The sequence below is a fragment of the Moschus berezovskii genome, chromosome 2 (assembly GCF_049115385.1).
Source record: "Moschus berezovskii isolate FMDL1 chromosome 2, NW_MosBer_1.0, whole genome shotgun sequence".
Taxonomy (NCBI): Eukaryota; Metazoa; Chordata; class Mammalia; order Artiodactyla; family Moschidae; genus Moschus; species Moschus berezovskii.
Window position 1 is genome coordinate 20,353,739 of NC_142461.1, and position 17,402 is coordinate 20,371,140.

The following is a 17,402-nucleotide window of genomic DNA, read 5'->3' on the forward strand; positions in this document are numbered from 1 at the left end:
CACAAAAGAGTAGGACATGACTTACTGACTAAACAAACAAAAGACCTTTTTATTATAGAATTTATACTTTTTAAACAGATAACGTGTAAAATTGTGCACAATTTTTATTGTTTCAACTCTATAAACAAGTCACTGATGAAGTTTTTGAGTGCTCTTCCCCAAACCCACAGCCCTGTGGTTTTTACTGCATGATCTTGTAGAGTGCCATGTTGTGGAAGAACACCTATGTTGTGTTACAGCCAAACTGTGAGTACCAAAAACCATCTCAGCAGTGAGCACACCTAGCCCCTAGCTCTTGGATGCTAAATACCAATCTCCAAGAAAACAGACAAACTTTTTGGAGAAATGACTGATTTCCAACTGTGGTGTTGGAGAAGACTCTTGACTCTTGGAGAAGACTCTTGAGAGTCCCTTGTACTGCAAGGAGATCCAACCAGTCCATTCTAAAGGAGATCAATCCTGGGTGTTCATTGGAAGGACTGATGCTAAAGCTGAAACTGCAATACTTTGGCCACCTCATGCGACGAGTTGACTCACTGGAAAAGACTCTGATGCTGGGAAAGGTTGGGGGTGGGAGAAGAAGGGGATGACCGAGAATGAGATGGATGGATGGCATCACCAACTCTGTGGACATGAGTCTGAGTGAACTCCGGGAGTTGGTGATGGACAGGGAGGCCTGGCGTGCTATGATTCATGGGGTCACGGAGAGTCAGACACGACTGAGTGACTGAACTGAACTGAACTGACTGATTTCAGATCTGAGGCTGGGAAGGCATGATACAGACCTTGAACATCTTCTGCCGGACCCTAAGTCAGTGCTCAAAAACTAGTGAAGATATTTTTAAAAGCTACAGGGGCCAGCTTGCAGGTATGGCCAGATATGCAGATGACACCACCCTTATGGCAGAAAGTGAAGAAGAACTAAAGAGAATCTTGATGAAAGTGAAAGAGGAGAGTGAAAAAGTGGGCTTTAAAGCTCAACATTCAGAAAACGAAGATCATGGCATCCGGTCCCATTACTTCATGGCAGATAGATGGGGAAACAGTGGAAACAGTGGCTGACTTTATTTTTCTCGGCTCCAAAATCACTGCAGATGCTGACTGCAGCCAGGAAATTAAAAGACACTTACTCCTTGGAAGGAAAGTTATGACCAACCCAGACTGCATATTTAAAAGCAGAGACATTACTTTGCCAACAAAGGTCCATCTAGTCAAGGCTATGGTTTTTCCCGTGGTCATGTATGGATGTGAGAGTTGGACTGTGAAGAAAGCTGAGCGCCGAAGAATTGATGCTTTTGAACTGTGGTGTTGGAGAAGACTCTTGAGAGTCCCTTGGACTGCAAGGAGATCCAACCAGTACATCCTAAAGGAGATCAGTCCTGGCTGTTCACTGGAAGGACTGATGCTGAAGCTGAAACTCCAATACTTTGGCCACCTGATGCGAAGAGCTGACTCATTGGAAAAGACCCTGATGCTGGGAAAGATTGAGGGCAGGAGGAGAAGGGGATGACAGAGGATGAGATGGTTGGATGGCATCATTGACTTGATGGACATGGGTTTGGGTGGACTCCGGGAGTTGGTGATGGACAAGGAGGCCTGGCGTGCTGCAGTTCATGGGGTCGCAAAGAATCAAACATGACTGAGAGACTGAACTGAACTGAAAATCTGGGACTGCTTGAGCATCAAAATAATGATAGTAAATGATTGTATTTCATTGAAAAGATTATTCCACTAACCCACAATGATATAAATGAATAAACAGAAGAATGCACATGTTCCACTCGGCCAGATGCTGTTGAATTGCTCTACAAAGTCGTGAGAGTGATTTACACTCTCACCTAACAGTGCATGACAATTTCAGTCACTCAGCATCCTCACTAATATTTGGTATCATTAGTCTTGAACATTTTGATCAACATGGGTATAAAATATTTTAATTTGCACCATTTTTAATTAGAAGAGGTGACAAGAATACACAGAACTGTACAAAAAAGGTCTTCACGACCCAGATAATCACAATGGTGTGATCACTCACATAGAGCCAGACAACCTCGAATGTGAAGTCAACTGGGCCTTAGGAAGCATCACTATGAACAAAGCTAGAGGAGATGATGGAATTCCAGTTATTTCAAATCCTAAAAGATGATGCTGTGAAAGTGCTGCACTAAACATGCCACCAAATTTGGAAAACTCAGCAGCGTCCACAGGACTGGAAAAGGTCAGTTTTAATTTCAATCCAAAAGAAAGGCAATGCCCAAGAATGCTCAAAGTGACAGTGAAAGTGAAGTCACTCAGTTGGGTCTGACTCTTTGCAACTCTGTGGACGGTAGCCCACCAGGCTCCTCCATCCATGGGATTCTCTAGGCAAGAATACTGGAAGGGGTTGCCATTTCCTTCTCCAGGGCATCTTCCTGACCCAGGGATCAAACCCAGGTCTCCCGCATTGCAGGCAGACACTTTAACCTCTGAGCCACCAGGGAAGCCCAAGCTCAAACTACTGCACAATTGTACTCATCTCACACGCTAGCAAATGAATGCTCAAAATTCTCTATGCCAGGCTTCAACAATATGTGAACTGTGAACTTCCAGATGTTCAAGCTGGTTTTAGAAAAGGCAGAGGAACCAGAGATCAAATTGCCAACATCCCCTGGATCATCAAAAAGGCAAGAGAGTTCCAGAAAATATTTATTTCTGCTTTATTGACGATGCCAAAGCCTTTGACTGGGTGGATCACAATAAACTGTGGAAAATTCTGAAAGAGATGGGAATACCAGACCACCTGACCTGCCTCTTGAGAAACTTGTATGCAGATCAGGAAGCAACAGTTAGAACTGGACATGGACCAACAGACTGGTTCCAAATAGGAAAGGGAGTACGTCAGGGATGTATATTGTCACCCTGCTTATTTAACTTATATGCAGAGTACATCATGAGAAACGCTGGGCTAGATGAAGCACAAGCTGGAATCAAGTTGCAGGGAGAAATATCAACAACCTTGGATATGCAGATGATATCACCCTTATGTCAGAAAGTAAAGAAGAACTAAAGAGCCTCTTGATGAAAGTGAAAGAGGAGAGTGAAAAAGTTGGCTTAAAATCCAACATTCAGAAGACTAAGATCATGGCATCCGGTTCCATCACTTCATGGCAAATAGATGGGGAAACAGTGGAAAGTGAGAGACTTTATTTTTCTGGGCTCCAAAATCACTGCAGATGGTGACTGCAGCCATGAAATTAAAGACGCTTACTCCCTGGAAGGAATGTTACAGCCAACCTAGGCAGCATATTAAAAAGCAGAGACATTACTTTGCCAACAAAGGTCCGTGTAGTCAAGGCTATGGTTTTTCCAGTAGTCATGTTTGGATGTGAGAGTTGGACTATAAAGAAAGCTGAGCACTGAAGAATTCATACTTTTGAACTGCGGTGTTGGAGAAGACCCTTGAGAGTCCCTTGGACTACAAGGAGATCCAACCAGTATATCTTAAAGGAAATCAGTACTGAGTGTTCACTGGAAGGACTGATGCTGAAGCTGAAACTCCAATACTTTGGCCACCTGATGTGAAGAACTGACTCATTGGAAAAGACCCTGATGCTGGGAAAGATTCAAGGTGGGAGAAGAAGGGGACGACAGAGGATGAGATGGTTTGATGGCATTACCAACACAATGGACGTGTGTTTGAGTAAACTCTGGACACTGGTGATGGACAGGGAGGCCTGGAGTGCTGCAGTCCATGGTATCGCAGAGTCGGACACAACTGAGCGACTGAACTGAATTGAACTGAATGGAGATGAGCTTCTCCTATGTCAAGTTTTGTCCTCTGTAACCCCTTAATTTATATCCTCCTTGTACTTTAACTATATATCTGTTGACCTATCAATTCCCCTAAAATATCTGTATCTACATTTATTATCCATATCTCTCTCTGCACATGTGTATACACACACACATCATGAGGATGTGTGCATGCTCAGTCACTTAGTCACGTCTCACTCTTTGCGACTCCATGAGTTGTAGCCTGCCAGGCTCCTCTGTATAGGGGATTCTCCAGGCAAGAATATTGGAGTGGGCTGCCCTTTCCTCCAGCGGATCTTCAAAACCTGGGGACCCAATCCACGCCTCCTGCATTGGCAGGTGGATTCTTTACCACTGAACCACCGGGAAGCCCTAAGCATGAAGATGGATCTTTATTCAGTCTACTGATTCAAATACAATTCTTTTCTAGAAATTCCCTCACAAGTACACCCAGAAATAATGTTTTACCAGATATACGGGCATCCCTTAGACTGGGCAAGATGGATAAAATGTCTTTTGAGACTTTCCATTCATAAACCTAACATATTTTTGTCTTTATTTCATTTTTTTGTGTGCTTCAACATTTAATAAATTCCTCCAAGATCCTTGCATTTCATTAGGTTTATTCACTGTTATATTCCAATTTTTGTTGCTCTTCAGAAAGTGTTCATTTTTAAATTACATTTTCTCTTCTATGAGTAAGAAATTTCTTTATTGCTGAATTTTAATCTTTTTAAGGGCTTTTTTCCCTCCAGGATTTCTTATTACTTCTGAGATGCTTTGTCCATCTCCCAAATGGAGACATAATATACAGCATTTCCTAGGCTTATTTGACTAAAAACTCCATTTTAACAGACTCTATATATCTAATCTACTTTTTGTTAAGGGTGAGTAGATGACATAATGTACATAAAATGTATCCTAAGTACAGCAGAGTAAAAGATGGATCAGATTAGAACTGATCTCTTTCCTCTGTGAGGCTCTTACCAATCTGTGCGAGCAGAGGGAAAGCTTGGGTGGCCTTGACTTAGACTGTCTAACACTCAGCAGGAGAACTGCATGCTCAGGCAGTCATACTGAGAAAACAGTGTTTTATTAAATATTTCATGATTCTATTTGTGAAGTAGAAGTGAATTTTGCTAAAACTGGAAAACAACCAAGTTCCATGTATCCACAGAGCTATCACCAAACAGGAAATAAACATCTGCCATAAAAACTGGTCAAAAGAACAAGGAAGTGACTGCATACCATGTGCCAAGCCCCCAGATGGACTATTTAATGGCCCCTTAGCAGAGCCACGCATCAGACCTCCCTCTTCTCCTGAGTCCTCTCTACTGATACCTGTGGTTATGGAAATTGTGGTGGCTGTGATAGTGGCTGCGGCAGTGGCTATGGCAGCTGCAACAGCTGCAGATGCTACCAGGTCGGCTGCTGCACCAGCTGCTACAGCATCCCCATGGTCTGCTGCCACTGCCGTACCTGCAGCTGCAACTCATGTGGCTGCAGTGGTGGGAAGGGCTGTTGCCAGCAGAAGCCAGAAGCAAACCTGCTGCTACGACTAGCCCAGACGCTGGTAGCATTTGCTGGAACTGGGCTTGTCTGTGGTAAGTCTTTCCTACAACCCTCGTCTCTCTGTGACCTAGAAGTCACTGGTGTGCACTCAAGGGCTGTAACTGGATATTTTCCTTTCTGTCACATCACAAACTGTTTAATTTCATAAGACCCTGCTGCCGAGGTGAGAGAAAGAACTGGGCCAACAAGACACCCCAGTCACTGCAGACAGTCCACATATTGAACAAACTTGAAAACTGAATCATGGTCACAAACGCTTTTGCTTTTCCGAAATTCTTTGTTGTGCCCATACATGATATGCCATTTCTTCTGTATTCTTCTGCCCAGCAGCGCTGTACTGGTGAAAATGAAACCATAAATAGAACAAGGCATCATATATTGATGTTTAAATCTTTTTTTTTAAACTTTTATTAATTGTCTTGCTATGAAAGAACCTTCTCTAGTCTATAAATTTGGGCAAGCCAAATAAAGAAAGCCTTGATGGGAAGAATTTCCCCAGTTGTCAGATTCACTTCTTTTACGATCACAGTTGCCCTGAGATGCCTTATGGCAGAATCACAAGCAGGTCTCAGAGCAGCCTGACTTGTCCACATTCCGTCTCCTGATACCACTGTGACACCTCATTTCTTTGAAGTCAGTGAAAGTGAACTTGGTAGTCACTAAGTCGTGTCTGACTCTTTGCGACCCGATGGACTGTAGCCCACCAGGCCTCTCTGTCCACGGAATTTTCCAGGCAAGGATACTGGAGTGGGTAGCCTTTCCCTTCTCCGGGGGATCTTCCCAACCCAGGAATCAAATCCGGGTCTCCTGCTTTGCAGGCCTATTCTTTACCATCTGAGCCACCAGGGAACCCAGTGAAGTCCTTGGGGATGTTGCTATTCTAAGAATGCCTCCCTCTCACCTTGGTTTGAAGGAACATGAACTCAGCTTGAGTTGCTGCCACTCCAGAAAAACAGATGTTTTACCTAAATCAGTCAAGTCCATCCCTGAGGATACTCTTAAGACAAATGTCATACGTTTCCAAATCTGCCTTTTCTTTTCAAATCTCAATTGGAAGTATATGGCTTTTGACATAAGAGGCTTATCACAGAGAGTGGTTTTTGGAAGAGGTACTGAACAGCTCAGGCAAGTAGGCAGGCATCTGGCTCTTAGGCGGCAATAGCCTGATGACAGGGTGTGTTGAGATGGATTGGGAGCAGTGTTTTCAGGTGCTTTCAAAGCTCACTGACCCTAGGTTAGGCCTACCCCTGAAGATTTAGGTCCTACTCTGTTTTTACTCTGATACTATTCTTGGGAATGGTGAACATGTTTTCATTTTGTATTTGACAGGTTCTGAAAGCGATTCCTCACCCTATTCTTATGAGAAGGATAAAACAGTCAGTGGGCCAGACAGAACTAAGATACTGGTCAAGGACCCACTCCCTACTCTATTTATGCACATTAATTGCAAAAGGATGAAGATTTTTGAAATCTGTGTGATACAGGGATAAAAAGTCCCTGCATGAGTCTTTGCCAAGCCACACCAGGAACATACCATGAGTACCTGACTGGCAAGACCCAGGAAAATTCTCCTTGTGTGTAACTAAGGGAATGCAGATCTAACAGAGAGAGAAAATGTCTATAAAATCAAAGGATTCAGTGACTATACTAGGTTTAGAAATGGGGGAGGATTCATCTATACTGACTTTGTGCCACAGTCTACATTTTTAGAAACTGAATCATCTACCTTGAAACAGGAAACTTTCAATTCAGAGCAAAGAATGGCTCTGGCCTTTAGGACTCTCAGTATAGAAAACCCACGCTCTCCACCATTGGCGTGTCCCACTGGAGCATCACCCTGGCTCTTCACGTCTCCCACGGGTACAGCTGGAATCTCCGCTGCCTTCTCTGCTTTTGTGTTTCTCCTTGTCCACTGTAGACCTAAAAGTAACATCCAGGAGTCTGCTCATCAAAACCCTTAATAGATCGGAGGACAGTCTTCAGTTGCTTGGTTTGTTTTTTTTTTGCAATAACCAATGACCTCAATTTTCTTAGCCTTCAGTAGAGTTAGAATACACTGGTCTATCTCAAGGTGCAGCTCCTGAGCCAGCAGCATTGGCATCACATGGGAACTTGTTAGAAGTTTATATTCTCAAGACAGTCAAGAGGGTGAAGCCAGCAATCTGTGTTCTAACAAATCCTCCAGGAGATCCTGGTGCATGATTGAATTTGCCTTTGGACTGTATCAGTATAGGGAAAGGAGCTTTCTTCCACCTAGATTTGGAGAACTATCTCACAGTAATAGGAATCTAGTCAACTATTTCTATCTCATTTTTCCAGTGAATATTTTTTAACAGAGAAAAAAATCTTTGGAAACCAAGGCTTGATGAAGAGTTCTTAGACTGGACACAAAAAACAAGAACAGTAAAATTAAAAATTGACAAATTGGACCACATTAAAATTAAAAATGTTTGCTCTGGTAAAGACCTTGTTGAGAGGATGAGGAGACAAGCTACAGGCTTAGAGAAAATATTTATAAACCACATATCCAGCAAAGGATGTGTATCCAGAGAATATGAAAAATTCTTAAAACTCCATGGTTAGAAAACAACTAGCCACTTAGAAAATGAGCAAATGACGAACAGGCAACTCACTAAAGAGGATCTACAGATGGCACATAAGCACATGGAAAGGCGTTCAACATCATGAGCCATTCAGTTCACTTCAGTTCAGTTCAGTCGCTCAGTCGTGTCCGACTCTTTGCGACCCCATGAACCACAGCATGCCAGGCCTCCCTGTCCATCACCAACTCCCGGAGTTCACTCAAACTCATGTCCACAGAGTCGGTGATGCCATCCAACCATCTCATTCTCTGTCCCCTTCTCCTGCCCCCAATCCCTCCCAGCATCAGAGTCTTTTCCAATGAGTCAACCCTTCACATGAGGTGGCCGAAGTATTGGAGTTTCAGCTGTAGCATCAGTCCTTCCAATGAACACCCAGGACTAATCTCCTTTAGAATGGACTGGTTGGATCTCCTTGCAGTCTAAAGGACTCTCAAGTCTTCTCTAGCACCACAGTTCAAAAGCATCAATTCTTCGGCAATCAGCTTTCTTCACAGTTCAACTCTCACATCCATACATGACCACGGGAAAAACCATAGCCTTTACTAGACGGACCTTGGTTGGCAAAGTGATGTCTCTGCTTTTTAATATGCTATCTAGGTTGGTCATAACTTTTCTTCCAAGGAGTAAGCGTCTTTTAATTTCATGGCTGCAATCAGGTATGGTTTATAAACAAGGGAATTTTGCTTCTCTGTTGGCCCTTATTGTCCGCCCCCCCCCGCCCCCCCGTGAAAGCTGAGTCCTACCTGCCTATCTACTCACACAGTGCTGTGCCTGGGGCCCACAAAAATGCTGGGCACAACCTCAGCAAACACCCACTTAAAGAAACAAAGCTCCGGAGGCTTTTTATGTCTTCCTCTGCATCATTCTGGAGAAGGCAATGGCAAGCCACTCCAGTACTCTTGCCTAGACAATCCCATGGATGGAGGAACCTGGTAGGCTGCAGTCCGTGGGGTCGCTAAGGGTCAGACACGACTGAGCGACTTTACTTTCACTTTTCACTTTTTCATTGGAGAAGGAAATGGCAACCCACTCCAGTGTTCTTGCCTGGAGAATCCCAGGGAAGGGGGAGCCTGGTGGGCTTCCGTCTATGGGGTCGCACAGAGTCGGACACGACTGAAGTGACTTAGCAGCAGCTGCATCATTCACGGAGTCAATTACTCCCTCACCTGTGCGAGCAGCTGCCTTTTACAGGATCCCACTGGAACACCGACACAATCATGGACATGCTTGTTTACAAGACCTTGAAGTTCTAAGGCAGGAACCATGCGTTTTAAAATCCCATGTCCTTTCACAGTATAAGTCTTCCCTCAATTAACACGTGATGAACGAATGACCTCACCCTCTTTTCAGGGGATGACAGCAGGTGGTCACATCCCCCAGAATACATTTAACATCATTTACAAGGCCAGTGATGATGGGTATCGAACAGTGTCTCACATGAGGCATGAGGGTGAGACCCAGACTGACACTTTCCTTCACACTAAGTATGCAATTCAGCCGTGCCCTTAAGCTTCTGGCCAAAGACATTCTTCACAGAAAACTCACAAGATAAAGGAACAAAGCTGAAAACCAAAAGCACAAATGCATCTTCTAGAAAGATTTTGGGCTTTCCCGATAGCTCAGTTGGTAAAGAATCCACCTGCAATGCAGGAGACCCCAGTTCAATTCCTGGGTTGGGAAGATCTGCTGGAGAAGGGATAGGCTACCCACTCCAGTATTCTGGCCTGGAGATTTCCATGGACTGTTTAGTCCATGGGGTTACAAAGTCAGACATGACTGAGCGACTTTCACTTTTTTCAGAAAGATTTTAAATTGGAACGCTTTTTAAAAAATCATCTAAACACCAGGGAAAGGAAAGCTGCATAATAGCATTACAACACAATTGAATCACTGATTTTCATAAGGGATGCTCAAGTGACCTTGCTTCTGGGGGGTCACCAGAGAAGATGATGGAAACTCAGAGGTTAAAGTCAACTTGGAAGCAAGTATCCTTTTTTAATCCATGCTAATATAAGATCATGCTAAAGCCCTTTTTATTGCCTGTTACAAAGACGTGTAGTAATTAGATACAAGCAAAATTGAGCAACCAACAAAAAATATATAGGCCCCACAGTTGGACAAAAAAAGAAAACCTTTGGAATGAGGTACCTAAAGTGTCCAATCTATGTGGATACTTCAATTAGCAATAATTGCGCGTCGGATAAACCTCACTGGCTATGATACTGCCAGTGTACAAAGCTTATGTGGATACTTCATAACACCCACCATCTAAGTGTTTCAGTGGGTTTCCAACAGGCCAGAAACATAGGTTCCCTGGGGAAGACTTTCCCTGGATGCCTCCCACTGCCTCCCACTTGAGGACCATGCTGCACCCAACTCCCCTCCTCCTAGCCCCAGGGGTAGGGCCTTTGCTCAGTTTAATCACCAGCCTCTCAAGGTGGCTCAGATGGTAAAGAATCTGCCTGCAATGCAGAAGACCCAGGGTTGATCCCTGGGTCAGGAAGATCCTCTCGAGAAAGGAATGGCTACCCACTCCAGTATTCTTGCCTGGAGAATTCCATGGACAGAGGAGACTGGTGAGCTCTGGAGACTGGTGGTCCATGGGGTCACAAAGAGATGGACATGACTGAGCAACTAACACTTTCACAACCTTGGAGTAAATCAAGGCAAGAAGAAAGAGATAAGCCTAATTCCCTGGGACCCAAGATACTCAAAATGGCTATTTTGACTATTTATCAAGAAGGGTGTTCATGGATATTCCTTTCCCTTTGAGCTACTCTGACACAGAAAAAAGAATTAGAAACAGACACTGAGGGGAACATAAGAGGTGTCTGGAACACACAATTAACCCACCAGGAGCCAGCGGTTCTTGTTGTTGAGTCACTAAGTCAAGTATGACTCCTTGCGACCACATGGACTGCAGCACGCCAGGCTTCCCTGTCCACTGTCTCCCGGAGTTTGCTCAAACTCATGTCCATTCAGTCAGTGATGCCATCCAACTGTCTCATCCTGTAGCCCCCTTCTCCTCCTGCTCTCAGGCTTTCCCAGCATCACAGTCTTTTCCAATGAATAAGCTCTTCACATCAGGTGGCCAAAGTATTGGAGCAGAGGGTAGGACTAAAATCTTCACCAAACCTTTCTCAATGAAAGCCACAGGATACAGGACTGAGTATTTTCACCCAGGAAATAATTTCACCCAGCTCTGTAATTGTTCATAAAACTCTGGGAATACAACGTGGGAGGCTGTTAATTACCACTGATGGCTCTGTGATGCCTTTTAAACTTGAGGTTAGAATATAGCCTGAGTGCTGTAAGGCTGATGGGCTAGGATGGGTCGGGAGGCTGTGAAAGATGGAAGATGTATATTGATTGAACTTAGTGAGCTCAAACTGGTAATTGAAGGGATAATACTAGGTAAGACCTTAAGGGCACGTGACCAGCATCACTATTCGTCTTTTTCTTAAAACAGGAATTGGTACCTTGGAACAAGCATTGACTGGGAAGGATGGGCAGTGCAATCTGTTTTTGTCCACATCACAGGGCAGCTATTTGCCTGTCCATAAATCACTAAGCCTCTCTAAACAACTGTTTTCCCCCCCTTGTAATCACTGAGCTCAGACCCTCTCAAGGGTCCTTCCAGTTCTTAACTCATCAATGAGTTCAATATTATAGAATGATCCACTAAAACTAAAAGGTATTCTTTAACTCAGTTTAGTTCAGTTCAGTCACTCAGTCGTGTCCGACTCTTAGCGACCCCATGAATCACAGCACTCCAGGCCTCCCTGTCCATCACCAACTCCCGGAGTTCACTCAAACTCATGTCCATCGAGTCTGTGATGCCATCCAGCCATTTCATTCTCGGTCGTCCCCTTCTCCTCCTGCCCGCAATCCCTCCCAGCATCAGACTCTTTTCCAGTGAGTCAACTCGTCGCATGAGGTGGCCAAAGTATTGGAGTTTCAGCTTCAGCATCAGTCATTCCAATGAACACCCAGGATTGATCTCCTTTAGAATGGACTGGTTGGATCTCCTTGCAGTCCAAGGGACTCTCAAGAGTCTTCTCCAGCACCACAGTTCAAAAACATCAATTCTTCGGCGATCAGCTTTCTTCACAGTCCAACTCTCACATCCATGCATGACCACGGGAAAAACCATAGCCTTGACCAGACGGACCTTGGTTGGCAAAGTAATGTCTCTGCTTTTTAATATGCTGTCTAGGCTGGTCATAACTTTCCTTCCAAGGAGTAAGCGTCTTTTAATTTCATGGCTGCAATCAGCATCCGCAGTGATTTTGGAGCCCAAAAAAATAAAGTCTGACACTGTTTCCCCATCTAATTCTGTATCTATATGCTCACAAAGGGAATTATTGATTTATCTAAAGAGGGCAGAAGTGATTTTTATTTGATGTGGATTGAAGGTTTCATTTTTTAAACTTGATATATACAACTAATTGTGAGGAGATTTCAGTCAGATTTATTTACACGATGAGAGGTTAAACAGATAATGCTAGAATTGATTTAAATTAATACAAGCATATAAGCCCGTATTTTAAAATTAAGCCTCATCTAAAAGAAATTTAGACTCTGAACAAATAAAAACTAGAAAATAAAACCCATGATGCTAATAAAGACACAATAATTGTCACCACTTACAGAGGGCATACAGCCATCAGTCTAACTTAATTCTGGTGGTAATCCTGAAGGGTCAATACCTTGAACCACCTTTCCAAAAGGAAAAGCTAATGTTTCTCAGACAGCTGCCCAAGGTGCAAGCTTTCTAAGATGTGGAGCTGGAATCTGAATCCAGATTTGAGAGCTTCAACAGGTGGCTGCTAGACAAACTAGGGCAAATCGTGACCAGATGCCTTCATGTATTTTAGCAGTAACTGCCAGCAATGTTCATTCTCTCTGGACAATTTATCGGGACAACTAAATCCTTTCTTGATGTGAGCTGTGCCAAATGCCCTATCACATTAAAAGCAGCAGAGAAACCTAAATATCAGGTTCTTTCCAAGCTGAGGACAGGATGATTTTCTCGTTGTACCTTGGCCAGTCCACACCCAGTTTTTCTCGCCCACTCATAGCTTTGGTTTCACCTCCCATGCTGCCCTAACCCACAAGGGGCCCAGCAAGTCATCAGGTATTTCCTCACAGTCACAATCCATCTGGTGCCTTCATCCACATTATCACAGCATCCCATAAGAAATCTGAGAATACCCGTCAATGAAGTGTGGAAACAATTATGACCAGACTGCTCATCACATCACTTGAGTAAGTGGATAATATTTGCTAACTAAGTGGCTGATGGCAAAAATCATTCCAGAAAGGGAAGCAGTGGAACCACCAGCCTCATCAGCAGCAGAAAATGAGACACAGGGCCACATTTCATCGCCCCTGGGACATGAGTCAAAATAATTCAATTTAGGATGACATATGTATTTAGTTCACTTGTTGAATTGCTCCACTCACAAAAAAAGAAAAAACCCAAAAAACCCTATCACTTGCTAGCACTGGTGGTTTGGTGCAAGAGATTCAGAGGAAGTCCCCATAGTCCAATTAGGAGAGAGTAAATTTTTGAATAACTCATGCATACAGTCCTTTTATTCTTGCATTTTCAATTGTGATGTCACATAAACTATACATTCTTCCTTCTGTAATTCAATAATTTTTGGTATATTCACAAAATTCTCTATTGTAGAACATTTTTTCACACCCCAAAGAAATCCTATGCCCATTAGCGGTCACTCTTCCTCCATCCCAAACCCTGGGAACCACTCTTCTGTCTCAATGGATTTGCCTGTTTTGAACACTTCATATAAATGGAATCACATATATGTGGTCTTTCATATCTGGCTTATTTCATTTAGCATGTTTGCAAGGTTCATCCATGTTACAGCATGCATCAGTACTTCCCTCCCTTTTAATGACTGAAAATTGCTCCTTTGTATGCTCATACCACATTTGTATTCATCCACCTACCAGTTGATGGACATCTGGCTTGTTTCCACTTTTCGTCTATTATGGAAATGATGAAACGAACATTTATGTACAAGTTTTTGTGTAGACATGTTTTTATTTCTCTTGGGTATATACTGAGCAGTAAAACTGCTGAAGTAACATGGTAACTCTATGTTGAACTTTTTAAGGATCTGCCAGTGTTTTCCAAAGCAAATGCATCATTTTAAATTTACACCAGCAACATATGAGGGTTCCAACTACATCCTCACTAACACTTGTTATTGTCTGTCTTTTTTACTATAGCCATCCCAGTAGGTGTAAAGTGATATCCGCTGCCTTTTTTGTTTATCCTTAATGACTAATAATGCTGAGCATTTTTTCATTTGTTTATTGGCCATTTGTAAATTTTTTAATAGAAAAATGTCTATTCAGATCTTTTGCACACTTTCTGGTTGGGTCATTTGTCTTTTTGTTACTTAGTTAAGAGTTGCTTCAAATAGTTAAAACTACAAAAAGGAATGTATTACACTCATGTTATACCAAATTTGAAATACATGTTTAAACAAACTCATATGTAGGCATATTTTGCTTGCAATTTAAGTACTTTTTATGAATATTTAGAAAATTAAGTTCTATTGTTATAATAAAACAGGAAAATATAAGAAGTATCAAAAGCTCTACCAACTCTTAAACAGACAGTAACAAAAATTACCAAGTAAATTTAGATTATAGGAAAATAATTTCAATACTTGATATATTAAGTCACATTATTAAGCTCCTCATTTGTAGGCTGGCCACATAATTTTTTCCAATGACAAGAAAAATTACCAATGGTTGCCAGATGCCCATCAATAATTGACTATTGTCTTCATCTAATTTGAAACACAGACTTGTTCAAATTTAGTAACACTTCATTACCTCAAGATTCAAAAACAAATGTCACGTGCATTTATTATATTTCTTACCATTAAAATGTTTCATCAGGAATGTGACAATTCCTAAAATGATAGAAAATCTTCCTTGCATATAATTTTAAACCTAATATTTCAAAGATTGTTCTATCTTGGAATCTTAGCAGAAATCATTTCAAAGTTTAAGACAGTACTTCTTTCTCAAGCACCTCAAATGAATTTTAAAGTATTTTATTCTATAGATAATTCCTAATTCCCCATTATGGTTGAGTTTTATGCATCATATCCACTACACAGGTCCTGGTTCCCAAGTGAGTCCAGACAAAATATAAGGCAGGGGCTACCCACTGGGTGAACACGGCCATTGTTTTCAGGGTCCAGTCAGATGGGACAAGAATTTGCTCCAAGTCCTTGGAGATGCACAAAACCAAAGACAACACATCTGGATGGAAGCCAAGATCAAAGCCGAGACAGAACTCACGGTGTGCCCAACTAAAAGTGTCAGGTGAAGATGGAAAGTGGGTGGAAAGCTTCACTCTCACTAGCGTCAACTCCACGAACACAGGGGTCTTACTTTCCGTCTACCTCCACACATAGCACCATGTAGGCACACTACGGATATTCAATCTATTATTTGCTAAACTTACGAATGAAAGTAAAGTTTGCAGCTTTATGTTTAGGGGCTAAAAGAACATTGAGTTCTCCCCTGTGTGTGCTGAGGGCCCTGGGGAGAAGTGGCCAAGAGCCCAGTCCACATGTGCTATTAGTGCAAGCAAGAACACCAAAATGAGTGGGGAATAAACAGTTCATCAATGAACATGAATCTACATCTGAAAGAACTGCCAGTCCTCCTCTGGTTAACATGCTGTTGACATTTCTCAAGTACAGGTCAAACTTTCCTACTTCTTTATGTATATCAGGGGTTGGCAAGCTGAGCTGCTGGTCAGATCTGGGAAGCAGTCTGTTTAATCAAGTTGTATAGGAATATAACTATGTGTACAGTTTGCATATTATCTATGGCTGTTTTCATAATACAAGGGCTGCCCTCATCAGCTTTGCACATACATAATTCAATCAGATATGTAAGTATTTTTAAAACCAAGTTTGAGTTGCCCACCATGAAATCAACTGGAGCCTGTGCACAGGCAAAAAGCCATAGAAGCAGGGAATTCAGTGTTCCCCTCTTCTCACTGGCAACTCCTCTCAGTATAGCAGTTTCTGCCTGCTATTGGTTGCTCTCCAATGCCTTCAGAACACTATATCCAGTATTTTTCCAGAATCCATAATTATTTCTGGGTTGGTCACACAGGAATTACTTAAAGATGGAAGTTCTTTCCTACATTTACTTCTAAATGCTATGAATGTTCAGACTCAAGGCTGTATCTCCAGCTGACACCTTTCACTTGAGTCTCTGAAACAACCTATAGGTTTTATCTGCATATTGGACTCTCAGTTTATATAAACTGACCTTAACTTTTCATCCAACTACTTCAGCAAATGTCACTCCCATTCATCCAACTGGCTGATTAAGAACAATCATTTGGGTTGTTCTCTTACCCCTAGAATTTACACCATCTCCCCATTATGCTGGCTCAGGTCACCATCACTTGTCACATAAATTACTAAAAACCTCTTGTCTCCCTGCTTCTACTTCCATCTCTTCAGTAAATTCACTCTTCACACTGCAGGCTAAGCCATATTTCTAAACAAGTCTGATCACATCAATCATTTCCTTAAATCTCGTAACATCTCAACACTCTTGTCCACAACTTCTAAAGTCAAAACCCCTAAGATGGCATGTTAGGTGTGTGCATGCTCAGTTGTGACCCCATGGACTGTAGCCCGCCAGGCTCTTCTCTCCATAGGATTTTCCAGGCAAGAATGCTGGAGTGGATTGGCATTTCCTCCTCCAGGGGATCTTCCCGACCCAGGGATCCAACCATCTCCTGTGCCTCCTGCATTAGAAGACGGATTCTTTACCACTGAGTCACCAGGGAAGCCATCTAAAATGGCAGAAGCAGCCCTTCAAGACCTGGCTTCTATCTCTGCAATCTGAGCTCTCATCATTTTGACTCATCTCTGTACTCCCTTTGAGATTCTCCCACATCTCCCCAGATTTTTTGCACTAGATTATCTCAGTGCCTGCATTTCTCTAGGCAATAAACTAGATGATTCTTCCTCCCTCTTCAAGTCTCAGTGGGTTATTTTCATAGAAAACTTTTCTCGGAGCTCTAGTTTGAGTTAGGTGTTTCTCCTATAACCACAGCACCTGACTCTATCCTACTTCTTTTATTGAGCACTTGCGTCTACATCCCCCACTGCGCTGTAACTTATATTACACTGTAATTCTAAGTTTCCCTCTAAACTTCAGGACAGGCACTGTTCCTTCCTGTTTAATCCCAGTATCTTACTTGGTTCCTGGTTCATAGTCCATACTTTACGTGTGTTGATGAATCCTCAAAAGGTATGGAGTGGAATTTTTTTAAAGGATTATTATCTTACCAGTGCCAAGTCTTATTTTCTCAGAAGTTGATCCAAGAAACCCTCATTCATCCAAGCAACATCTATT

The 17,402-nt window shown here is 42.5% G+C and overlaps 1 non-coding gene across 1 annotated transcript; it reads right to left on the reverse strand.

Moving 5' to 3' along the window:
• Positions 1-10,073: 10,073 nt before the first annotated feature.
• Positions 10,074-10,207, reverse strand: LOC129538786 (U4 spliceosomal RNA). The gene has a single exon (XR_008682322.1). It is a non-coding gene; the product is annotated as a U4 spliceosomal RNA (small nuclear RNA).
• Positions 10,208-17,402: the final 7,195 nt, after the last annotated feature.